We start from the raw sequence: 11,067 nt of genomic DNA on the forward strand, positions 1-11,067 counted from the left end.
ACCTCTTAATTTCCATATCTTTTAGGGATAGGCTTTCACTTTTAGCCTTTTCTAACACTGGTTTTCTTCTTTGGGGCCTATTATTTTCATACCCCTTTTTGATTTTTTCCTATGAAAAGTTTCTAACCAAAATATGGGATCCAAAGTCCACAATCTAACACTGACAGAATCTACTCAATCTAGGTTCTAGGAGCATTGCACAAAATATTATCATTCCATGAGACTTAATTGTAATATATTGGGGATAACTATTAATTATTAATATATGAAACACTTAAATTAAGATACTTTAATTCACAGATTAGTCTCATTGAACTCTCTTATTAAACGTATAGTAAGAGAACCTTGAGGTGAATGATAAAATTTGATTAATATAATCACGATCTCTGAGCACCGCTAAGTAAGATAGGGAATCGTATCTGTCCGCCGATGGAAATTATTGATGCTTAAATTAAATATTGTGCCTCTAGCCCTCTACACAAGTCCAAACTTGTTTAAAATTGATAAATTACTTTAATTACCCAGTTTCTATATTCAAATTTTAATATTCTATATTGAAGTGAACCAAGGCTCCAAATAATATGCAATTAGGTACTGTATTGTATAATATTGAAGTACGCGTTGAAGACTGTTGGTATTGAACTCAGGAGGACGGTCTTCCATACGGTATAGCTGTTCTTTTAATCTGACTCTGGATAGTACTTGACTAAATAATTGTATAAATTATAATACCCAAATTGCCCCTACATTCATCTCATGATGGTCAAGTCAAAATATGAAGACGAGATGTACTTTTTGTGAAAGGACTTCTTTGCTGTTTTTTTTTTTTTTTTTTTTTGAAGCCACGGGAATCGATTTCCATTCATAAGTGATAAAATTACATTGTTTACATGGATGAAATTGTTATTTCTCTCTTCCAACTTCATGAGAGTTGCATACCTTTAAATGCAAAGTACCTCGTGAATAAGAAAGAAATTGGACTAGACTCTGACGAAAAAGAAAGAAAAAGATGAAAGGATCCTAAAGATCACGAATAAAAGGACCCTAAAGGTCAACAAAACATAGAATAATACAGAATAAAGAAAACTAATTTAAATCTCCGTCACATTCGCCGGCAAACCGCCATTGTCGCTGGAAACCATCGCCGGAAAACCGCTGTCATCACCGAAAAACCGTCACCACCATAGAAAAAACCGCCATCATCAACTCTTGAATAGTTGGATTTCACTGCCTACCATGGTTCATAATCTTGTCTTTTCTACTCACATGGTTCATAATCTTCGTTTTCATCTTCTTAATCAACATCTTTGTTAGAACAAAGGAGAAACTCACAACAAAATAATTACAACAACCAAGAATAATAGAAAAATGAAGTAGTTACATTCATTTTCATTTAATCAAGAGAGGTAGAATAGTTGTTCTCTGTGTACAAAAGTAACTAGATCGAAGAATAAATTTGTTGCGAGAGTGAAAGAGATCATTATGGTAGTTATAATGGTTATGGGTAGTAGTGATTTTGGGGGAAATTGCAGAGAGGATCATGCTCTTCAATGAAAGATGAGCGACAAACAGAGGAAGTAAAGGTTCTTCTTCTTCTTACTTTCTCTCTCTAAAGAAATGAAAGAAGAGAGAAGAAGGATTGAAGATATAATATGTACATATAAAAGAGGAAATTCCGGCGAAGGGAGACCCTTCACCGGAAAACTAATTGATCAAGGTAAAGAGAGAAACAGAGGAGAGGAGAGGAGAGGAGGCAGTTACTGAAGAGAGAAAAACTCGACTTTCGTACGGAAAATTAATAAAAGAAAAACGGGATTTATCTTCCTAGAAAATGCAAAGGCCAAAATCCCTTTTAAAATGAGAAATTTACAACAATTTAGGAAGTTTAACAGAATTTCTTTTTGGATTTTTGAGTCAACAGTCCAAAATCTGGGGGGTAAACCCAAAAAAAATCCACTCTTGCCCAAAAATTAGTTGGAGGTCCAAATGTCAGTTTTTTTTTTATTCCCCTCTTGCCCTTGGACAAGACATGCTGACTTTTTCCTGGAAAAAAAAAATGACTGGTAAATAAAATAATTTACCAGTACACGAAAATTTCAAAATTTCAAAATTTTTTGAAAATTTGAAATTTTAAAACGAAATTTCAAATTCCCGCCCAGCAAACCATCTCTTCCCGGTAAATAAAATAATTTCCCGTACACAAAAAATTCCAATTTTCAAATTTTCTTGAAATTTTCAAACGAAATTTTTTTTTCGAAATTTTGAAATTTTCAAACGAAATTTCAAATTCCCGGGCAAATTTTCAAAATTTTTTGAAAATTTTAAATTCCCGCCTAGCAAAAGTGTCTAGTACAGAAAAAAATTTCCAGTAAATAAAATAATTTCCCGGTCACAAATTTTTTTTTTCGAAGTTTTGAAATTTTCAAACGAAATTTCAAATTCCCGCCCAAATTTTTAAATTTTTTACGAAATTTCAAATTCCCGCCCAGCAAAAATGTCTAGTACAGAAAAAAATTTCCAGTAAATAAAATAATTTCCCGAAAAAAAAATTCGTTTCCCGGGAATATTTCGGTGGCTGTTCCGTAATTTTCTGAACAGTACAGATTCTGATGGACGGGTTGTCAGATTATTTTTCAGAAAAAAAATCGTTTCCCGAGAATTTTCGATGGCAATTTTGTAATTTTCGATGGCATGAACGGTAAATACTTTATTTTCTAAGGGCCCTTTACGTAATTTTGACCCCCCAAACTGACACATTGGACCTCCCTTACATTTTTAGGCAACTTTGGGTGGGATTTTCATTTTGGCCCCCTTTTTTGGACTAATGGCCCAACCCCTCTTTCTTTTTTGCTTTATGCCACTGTTGACTTACTTAAATTGTAACATATATATCTTTTGGTAAGTTACTTGATTTTCTGCAAGAAAAACCATCAAAAGAAACAACTTGATTGGGGGTAGGAATCAAACGGGAATGGGCGCTCACGGGTAAAAACTCTTTAGGCTCGAGCGGAGCGCGTAGATCTTTTCTTTGACTATTAGGGTAGTCGGGTAGATCGGACGGGAAATTTTAATTTTTCTCTGCCCAAAGCCCATCCACACCCGCTAAAGAAGTCGGGTTGTCGGGCAACGAGCAGTTCGAGTATTAGACATAGTTCTGCATCCAAGTCTGAATCATTTTTTATTTGTTTGTTTATGGAATCAACTCATTTCTTCTTTCATGTTTCAGTAGATTGTTGATATTATAATTTATATTGATCAAATAGTGATATATATACATATGCCTGTATTTGGTCTTTTTTGTTAAGGATTGTATTTAGTCTTAATAATAGATCTTGTTTACAGATCTGTATTTGGTCTTTGTTATAGTTCTTGTATAGATTTGTATTTGATTTACATAGCAGAAACAATCTTAAAAAAGATGAACCATAGTAGATCTTGAAACAAGAGATATAAACATTGAAGTGTTTGATACAAGAACGTCACAAAGCAAAAAACATAAAATCTTACAAATTGGATGACAATAAGAGATGATAAACGAAGAAAGATGTGAGGAAAAGATGGAGATCCAATCGATTTTTCTTTTCGTGACTTTATTATCTTGTTAACTATGTTTCACCTATTGAGTACTTGATAGATAAACAGAGACTCAGAGAGGAATGAGATAGAGAGAGAAAGATTAACTAAACAGAAGAAATGGAAGAAAGAGAAACATCAGTAGATTAGCAAAATGATAGAAAGGGAAGTGAAATAGGCAGAAGTTTAGTGGGGACGTGGGGTATATATAATAGGATATTGGTGGAGTTATTAACCCTAGATCTAACAGATGAGGGATATCTTAGAGATCTCTCATCTAACAACATACGTTCTCTCCGCCTTATTAAAGATTTGAAGTGGATTTCTTATTTTGGGCTTCCCAATGGATCACAAACTGGTGGATATATATAGGCACCCTTCAGGCTTGTCCTATCGGACTCGGGTGTGGGCGAGAGGTTGGGCAAGGTTTTTAACTCGAGCCCGCCCACCAAATTTCATCGAGCGGGACGGGATCTACCCGTAACGAGTAGCGGGTGCGAGTGGCCAGTCTTGGGCTCGGGTACCCTAGGGCGGTTTCGACCTCGCGGGCAACATTCCCACCCCTAAACTTGACATAGATAATTTCAATATGAAGTAAAACTTTATGAGAATAGTTCCACATGAGAGAAGGACTAGCAACCAGGAATATAATGTCTAAGTCTTTTCCACTTATTATAAATTGATTTTGAGTAAGATGACTACAAACTTAAGATGTATATTAGAGCTAGGACCACCCGTGATAGGCTTAAAAGCCACACGTGCTCCACGTCACCCGGAAAAGAGAAAAAACACACAAAACAGACACAATAAATTAGGTTGCAAAATTAAATACAGAAGAGAAAGAGAAAACATGCAAGTGTATGTTTATGGAGGGAAAAATGTGGACAAGTGAAGAAAAATAGGAGAATCGGATTTTGAATCTGCGAGGAAATAAATCAGACATAAGTGAATTGCTAAGAGTAAGGAAAGTCTTTTTCCCTTAAACACTCTTTGGTTGTTTTCAAGATTATTTATAAATGGCTTATTTCTCAAATGGCCTCCAACTTTGTGACCAGGTTCCTGCCTAGCCCCCTACTTTAGCAAATATTCCCATATGACCATCTTTTTTCGTTATTTTTAACTGTCCGTTACTCTCACTCCTCCACCTCATTTCCTCTGTCTGTCAAGTCACCTAAAACGCCACATCATCATCTTCTCCGACAGAGATCGCCGACCGACCAAATTTCCGGTCGGAGACCTTCAAACCTAATTTTTTTCTTCTTCTTCCCTCTCTCTCTCTCTCTCTTCCCCTCTCTTCTCACTCTCTCTCTCTAAAATGGTCGGCGAAGGGGGGAACCCTTCGCCGGCTGTCGGTCTGGGAAACCAGGAATAAGGAGAGAGAGAGAAAGATAGGAATAAGGAGAGAGAGAGAGAGGGAAGAAGAAGAAGGGAGAGAAAATAGGAGAGAGAGGAAGAAGAAGAGAAACATTTTTTTTTTTTTTAGGTTTGAAGGTCGTCGGCTGAAAATTTGGCCGGCTGGCGACCCCTGCCGGAGAAGATGATGATGTGGCGTTTTAGGTGACTTGGCAGAGAGAGGAAATGAGATGGAGGAGTGAGAGTAACGGACAGTTAAAGATAACGAAAAAAGGGGGCCATATGAGAATATTTGCTAAAGTAAGGGTCTAGGCAGGAAGCTGGTCACAAAGTTGGGGGCCATTTGAGAAATAACCCTTCATAAATTGTACTTTTAAGAAATCATCTCTTGTTGGATTTGATCTTTTTCAAACTATTGAAAAATAACATACGATCAAATTTATCTATCCAACAACCGACTGCCATGTTTTAATATAGTAGAAGATAATATCTACTACTATTTGGTGTAGTAGTTGGACGTTCACTCTATTACGTGGAGATCTCATATGTCATTAGAAGTGAAAATCCATAGGTTATACATTTTGGGCTAAAATTTAATAGGGTGTGGGCCTCTCCCAATGTACCATTTCAAAAAAAAGAAAAATACATAAATATATACGCATCTCTATTAGTATGATGTGAATATAATTTCTAGTTATCACAAATGGGGCGGGGCGCGACTGTAACTTATGTAATTTGTAGTACTTACGCTTTCGTAAGAAAATTATAGTTTTTATATTCTACATTTTTGTTGTCCAACTTGTCAAATTCTATGTACTGTTTATAAAAATAGTTAACTAATAGAGAATTTTCTTTGTAAACTAGAAGAATTTTTTCAAAATTGTTTGAGACACCATAAAGTCTGTTTTATTATTGTTTCCAAGATTTACCATGTTCTATCCATTTAATTCTTCTTGTCTCAAAATCAACCATTATGATTGAAAAAAGTAATAGATTTACAAGAATCCTTCGTCAGTGTATTCTTATTTTAAAACAAAACTATTCTTACCAAACTTAGAACTTAGTAGAAATGGAATTTGTTGTACTAAGTGGGATAAAGAGGAAAGAAAGATAGAGTTCTATTTTGATTTTTTATAGAGTTAATTCCTATTTGACTCCTACTTTGTGACCAGCTTCAAATATGGCCCTCAAAATTCTATAAATTCATATATGGCCCCCCTTTTTGATGTAATTGTCCTAACTACCCTTCCTCTAAATCCTTTTTGAAAATTAAAATTAAAAATAAAATCTTAATTCCACCTCATTTCCCTCTCCACCACACATCTCTCTACATGTTAACTCTCTCTCTCTCTCTTCACATCACCTCTCTTTCTAACTCACCTCCCTCTCTCTCCAACTCACCTTCATCTTCTCCGATTAAAGTCGCCGGCCGAAAATTTTTCCGGTCGGCGACCTCCAAAAAAAAAAAAAGTAATTTTTTTCTCTCATCTCTCTCTCTCTAAAAACTCCGGCGAAGGGGGTTTCCTTTCGCTGGAGCCGTGAACAGACCAGATTTGGTCTGCTCGTGAACAGACCTTTCAAAGTCTACCGTGAACAGACCAGATCGGTCTGTTCATGGCTCCGGCGAAGGGGGTTCGGCTCCGGTGAAGGGAAACCCCCTTCGCCGGAGTTTTTAGAGAGAGAGAGAGAGAAATGAGAGAATTTTTTTTTTTTTTGGAGGTCGCCGACCGAAAAATTTTCCGACCGGCGACTTTAGTCGGAGAAGATGAAGGTGAGTTGGAGAGAGAGAGAGAGGTGAGTTGGAAAGATATGTGGAAAGAGAGAGAGGTGATGTGGAAAGAGAAAGATGTGTGATGGAAAGGGAAATGAGGTGGAATTAAGACTCTATTTTTATTTTTAATTTTGAAAAAGGATTTAAAGGAAGGTAATTAGGGCATTAACTTAAAAATAGGGGGCGATATTTGAATTTACAGAAATTTAGAGGCCATATTTGAAGCTGGTCACAAAGTAGGGGGCCAAATAGTAATTAACTCTTTTTTATATTATTTTTTTTTTTTTTTTTTTGATGAAAGTTTTTATATATTATTTCTTAATAGTAGTTAAATGAAAATCAAAATAGTAGCACATTATTGCGCTGTTGTTTACCCTTTCTAATTGATTGATTAAATCATATTATAAAATTACATCAAACAAAGAGAAATTTTAGTAGGTCTGATGAGATATCCTAAGAGGGGGGCAGAGCCAGCCCACCAATGACCCGCTTGTAAGATCTAAAGTACAGTGAGGTCAATGGTCAAGGCCAGAATAGAAGCAGAATTTGTGTGTTTGCCGGATTAGATGTCTTACTCTTATCTGCTGGTAGAAGGGGAGGGAATATAATGGATACGAAGATCTGGAGTTGCTCTTATTCCGGCGCACGTTAAGGATGAAGCTTCCTTCCACCGGGGATATTGGTAATATGTTAGGGGGTTGGCACCCACCGACCACAGCTAGGATGCATGCATAATGTATATATGGAGAAGACTCACTTCACTGCCCACCACCACCACCAGTCCACCACCTTGTCTACCTTCTACCGCCGTATAACGTACAAACTCAATATTTGCTCCTTCTCTCTCTTACGAAACATCACATTGATGGGATTGGAAAACTTTTTTCTTCACACATCTAAATCTATATAATAAAACAGAAGGGAAAACGATGGCTAAGACAAACATCCTTTATTATTGTCGAGAAGTCCTTCTCAAAATTTAAAATATAGTCCTTCGTAGAAACAAAGTTACCTAGTTAAAAATTAATAATCGTTTCCTTCTTAGAAATAAAATAACCAATTTAAGAAAAAAAGAAACAAAATAAATTTCAAGGGTTAAAAAAAGAAATTAAAATCTCTCTCTCAATAAAATAATAAAAATAATATAAAATAATATTATTATTAGTTAATAAAAATAATAGCTAGTAAAAATAATAAGAAAGAATAAATTTCGTAATATTTGATTGATACAAGTGTCGTGCCTTAGGTCACGGGATATACCCTAGTCTAATTAAATTTGAGTGTTATGTTAAGGAAACACTTTAACAAAATTGTTAACTTTATAGACTCACTTTTACCACAAGATAAGGTTTTTCAAAATGTAACTGCAATCTAGACCGTTCTTTTACCTGAGTGACACGACGAGTCATGTTTCTGTCAGAATCATTAATAAACTTGGCATTTCCCAAATCTAAATTGTATTGGTTCCCATGTTTTAATCAAGGAAGACTAGAATCATTAATAAACTTAGCATTTCCCAAATCTAAATTGTATTGGTTCCCATGTTTTAATCAAGGAAACTAGTCTTTCCTGATTATCTTAGATATATATATATATATATATATATATATATATATATATTATATAAAACAGAAGGGAAAACGATGACTGGGACAAACATCTTTTTTTAATAAGGGATATTGTCTAGAGGCCCTTCTTAAAATTTAAAATATAGTCCTTCGTAGAAATAAAGTTACCTATTTAAAAAATAATATCTTTTCCTTCTTAGAAAAAAGAATTATAATTTAAGAAAAAAAGAAACAAAATAAATTTCAAGGGTTAAAAAATGAAATTAAAATCTCTCTCTCTCAATAAAATAATAACAAATTTAAAAGAAAATAAACACAAGAATTATTCAAAAAAATAATAACTAATAAAAATCTCTCTCTTTCAATAAAATATTAACTAATTAAAATCTCCAATCCAAAAAAAAAAACTAATTAAAATCTCTCTCAAGTGTCCGTGCCCTTCCCAAAAAACTAATTCTATTATATAAAACAGAAGGGAAAACGATGACTGGACAAACATCCTTATTTAATAAGAGATATTGTCTAGAAGCCCTTCCTAAAATTTAAGATATAGTCCTTCGTAGAAATAAAATAACCTATTTAAAAAATCTTTCTTAGAAATAAAATATCTCATTTGAGAAAAAAATGAAACAAAAGATATTGCAAGGGTTAAAAAAAGAAATTGAAATCTCTCTCATAAAATAATTAATTTAAGAAAAATGAAATAAAATAAAATAAATAATAAGTAAAATACCAAAAAATCATGGTATCCACTACCACTATATAGCAATAATCAACATTGAAACCCGTCAAATTTAATTGATACGACTGTTCGTGCCCTAGGGCACGGGGTATACCCTAGAAGCCCTTCCTTTAAAGAAGAATAATCATTTTCTTCTTAGAAATAAAAATTCTAATTTAAGAAAAAAAGAAACAAAATAAATTTCAAGGGTTAAAAAAAATTAAAATCTTTTGCTCTCTCAATAAAATAATAACTAATTTAAGAGAAAAAAAACAAAAAAATAATGCCATAAAATAATAACTAATAAAAATATCTCTGTCAACAAAATATAACAATAAATTTCGTAACATTCGATTGAAACAAGTGTCCGTGCCCTAGGGAACGGGATATACCCTAGTATTATATAGAACAGAAGGGAAAATGATGACAGGGACAAACATCCTTATTTAATAAGGTATATTGTTTGGAAGTCCTTCCCGAAATTTAAGATATAGTCCTTCTTAGAAATAAAATAACCTATCTAAAAAAATCCTTCTTAGAAATAAAATATCTAATTTGAGGGAAAAAAAAAGAAACAAAAGATATTGCAAGGGTTAAAAAAATAAATTGAAATCTCTCTCATAAAATAACTAATTGAAGAAAAAATGAAATAAAAGAAAATATCCACTATATAGCAATAATAAATATTGAAAGTCGTCAAATTTGATTGATTCAACTGTTCGTGCCCTAGGGCACAGGAGATACCCTAATATATATATATATATATATATATATATATATATATATATATATATATATTGAACTATTTAAACTTATCTCAATATTTCTATTACTAAAATTTGCTCAATATTGGTATGAAAAATGACAAAGAAATAAATAAACATTTTGAAATATGTTGTTGACGTCGGAACCTACACTTTCAGCTGGAGTGTGTTTTGTAATTTTGACAAGGTTCAATCGTTGAAATAACTCGAGGAACATACCCTTTGCGTTCATCTCGTCAAGGGCTTGCATCAAGTTATAGTTCGTTCAAAACAGATTTCATATGTGCTGATGTCAAAAAATTGTTTTTCGTTAAATCACCAAAAAACCGAGACTTGATGCATGATAACGTCCGTTATGATCGAATATTCTGTTTGGTCGATAGATGCTTTCTTCCTGCTCCTTGCTCGTCCTCCGAGCTTCAGCTCCTCGAAACGTGGGTGGAGGAAAAACCTGTAAAGGGTACGGAAACCGCTCTAACGCTAAAGCCAATCAGAATGCTCCATGCATTAAAAAATTGAATATTGATTGAACCTTTTGAGGGGCGGTATGAATTACTTAGTGGAAGTGAACCTGTCTTGTGAAAGACGATGGGGGGCCCTTTTACGGACTGAATTAGGCCTCCTACAGTTCGTAGTTAGGGGTCCCTTTAGAGTTTATCTTGGATATAGGATAAATAGAAGTCCCCATGTTCAAGGATACTTCGTAGATATCCTGCCGAGGTGATAGATCTTCGGGGAGATATTTTGTCCTTTGAGACTCTTGAAGTCCAAGCTTGCTTAAACACTAAAGATCTTTAACTGGCTGAGATATTTTAGAGATATTCCGGGATTGAGTCGGTAAGCCTGCGATGCTCTTCTGCCTCCCCAGTTTAGGGCGTGAGGCATCGACGCAGCTTACATGGACCCCCCTCATTCCTTTAGAGATTTCAGGGTTGATCTGATTATGTTGTAGAGGAAACAGGGTTGATACCTCTTAGCTGATCCTGGATGACCTCCTACTTCTGGGCGTAGGTGGCGGAGCGTTGTGGGTTCAGAAGTCTTGCTGCCTTAAGTCGGGTTGACACGTTGGACTTCTGGTTTATTCTTGATGTAGTCAACGTCTGGACATTTTGTGCATCATCAATATTAATAAGAAAGTAACTTTCAAAGTTTGGGTATAAACATGAAAGATGAGAACTAGCTAAAATATCCCACTACCACATGATAAAGAGGAAGGTGAAGGATTTAAAATAACTTTCTCTCTTACTAAAGTATGAACGAATCAACGAACAAATGTTGCAGCTCGCACACGCGTGGCGTGGGCGTACGGGGGCTTTA

Source organism: Eschscholzia californica, unplaced genomic scaffold, assembly GCF_041429995.1.
Source record: "Eschscholzia californica isolate CP2 unplaced genomic scaffold, dmEscCali1.0.p SCAF_3, whole genome shotgun sequence".
Lineage (NCBI taxonomy): Eukaryota > Viridiplantae > Streptophyta > Magnoliopsida > Ranunculales > Papaveraceae > Eschscholzia > Eschscholzia californica.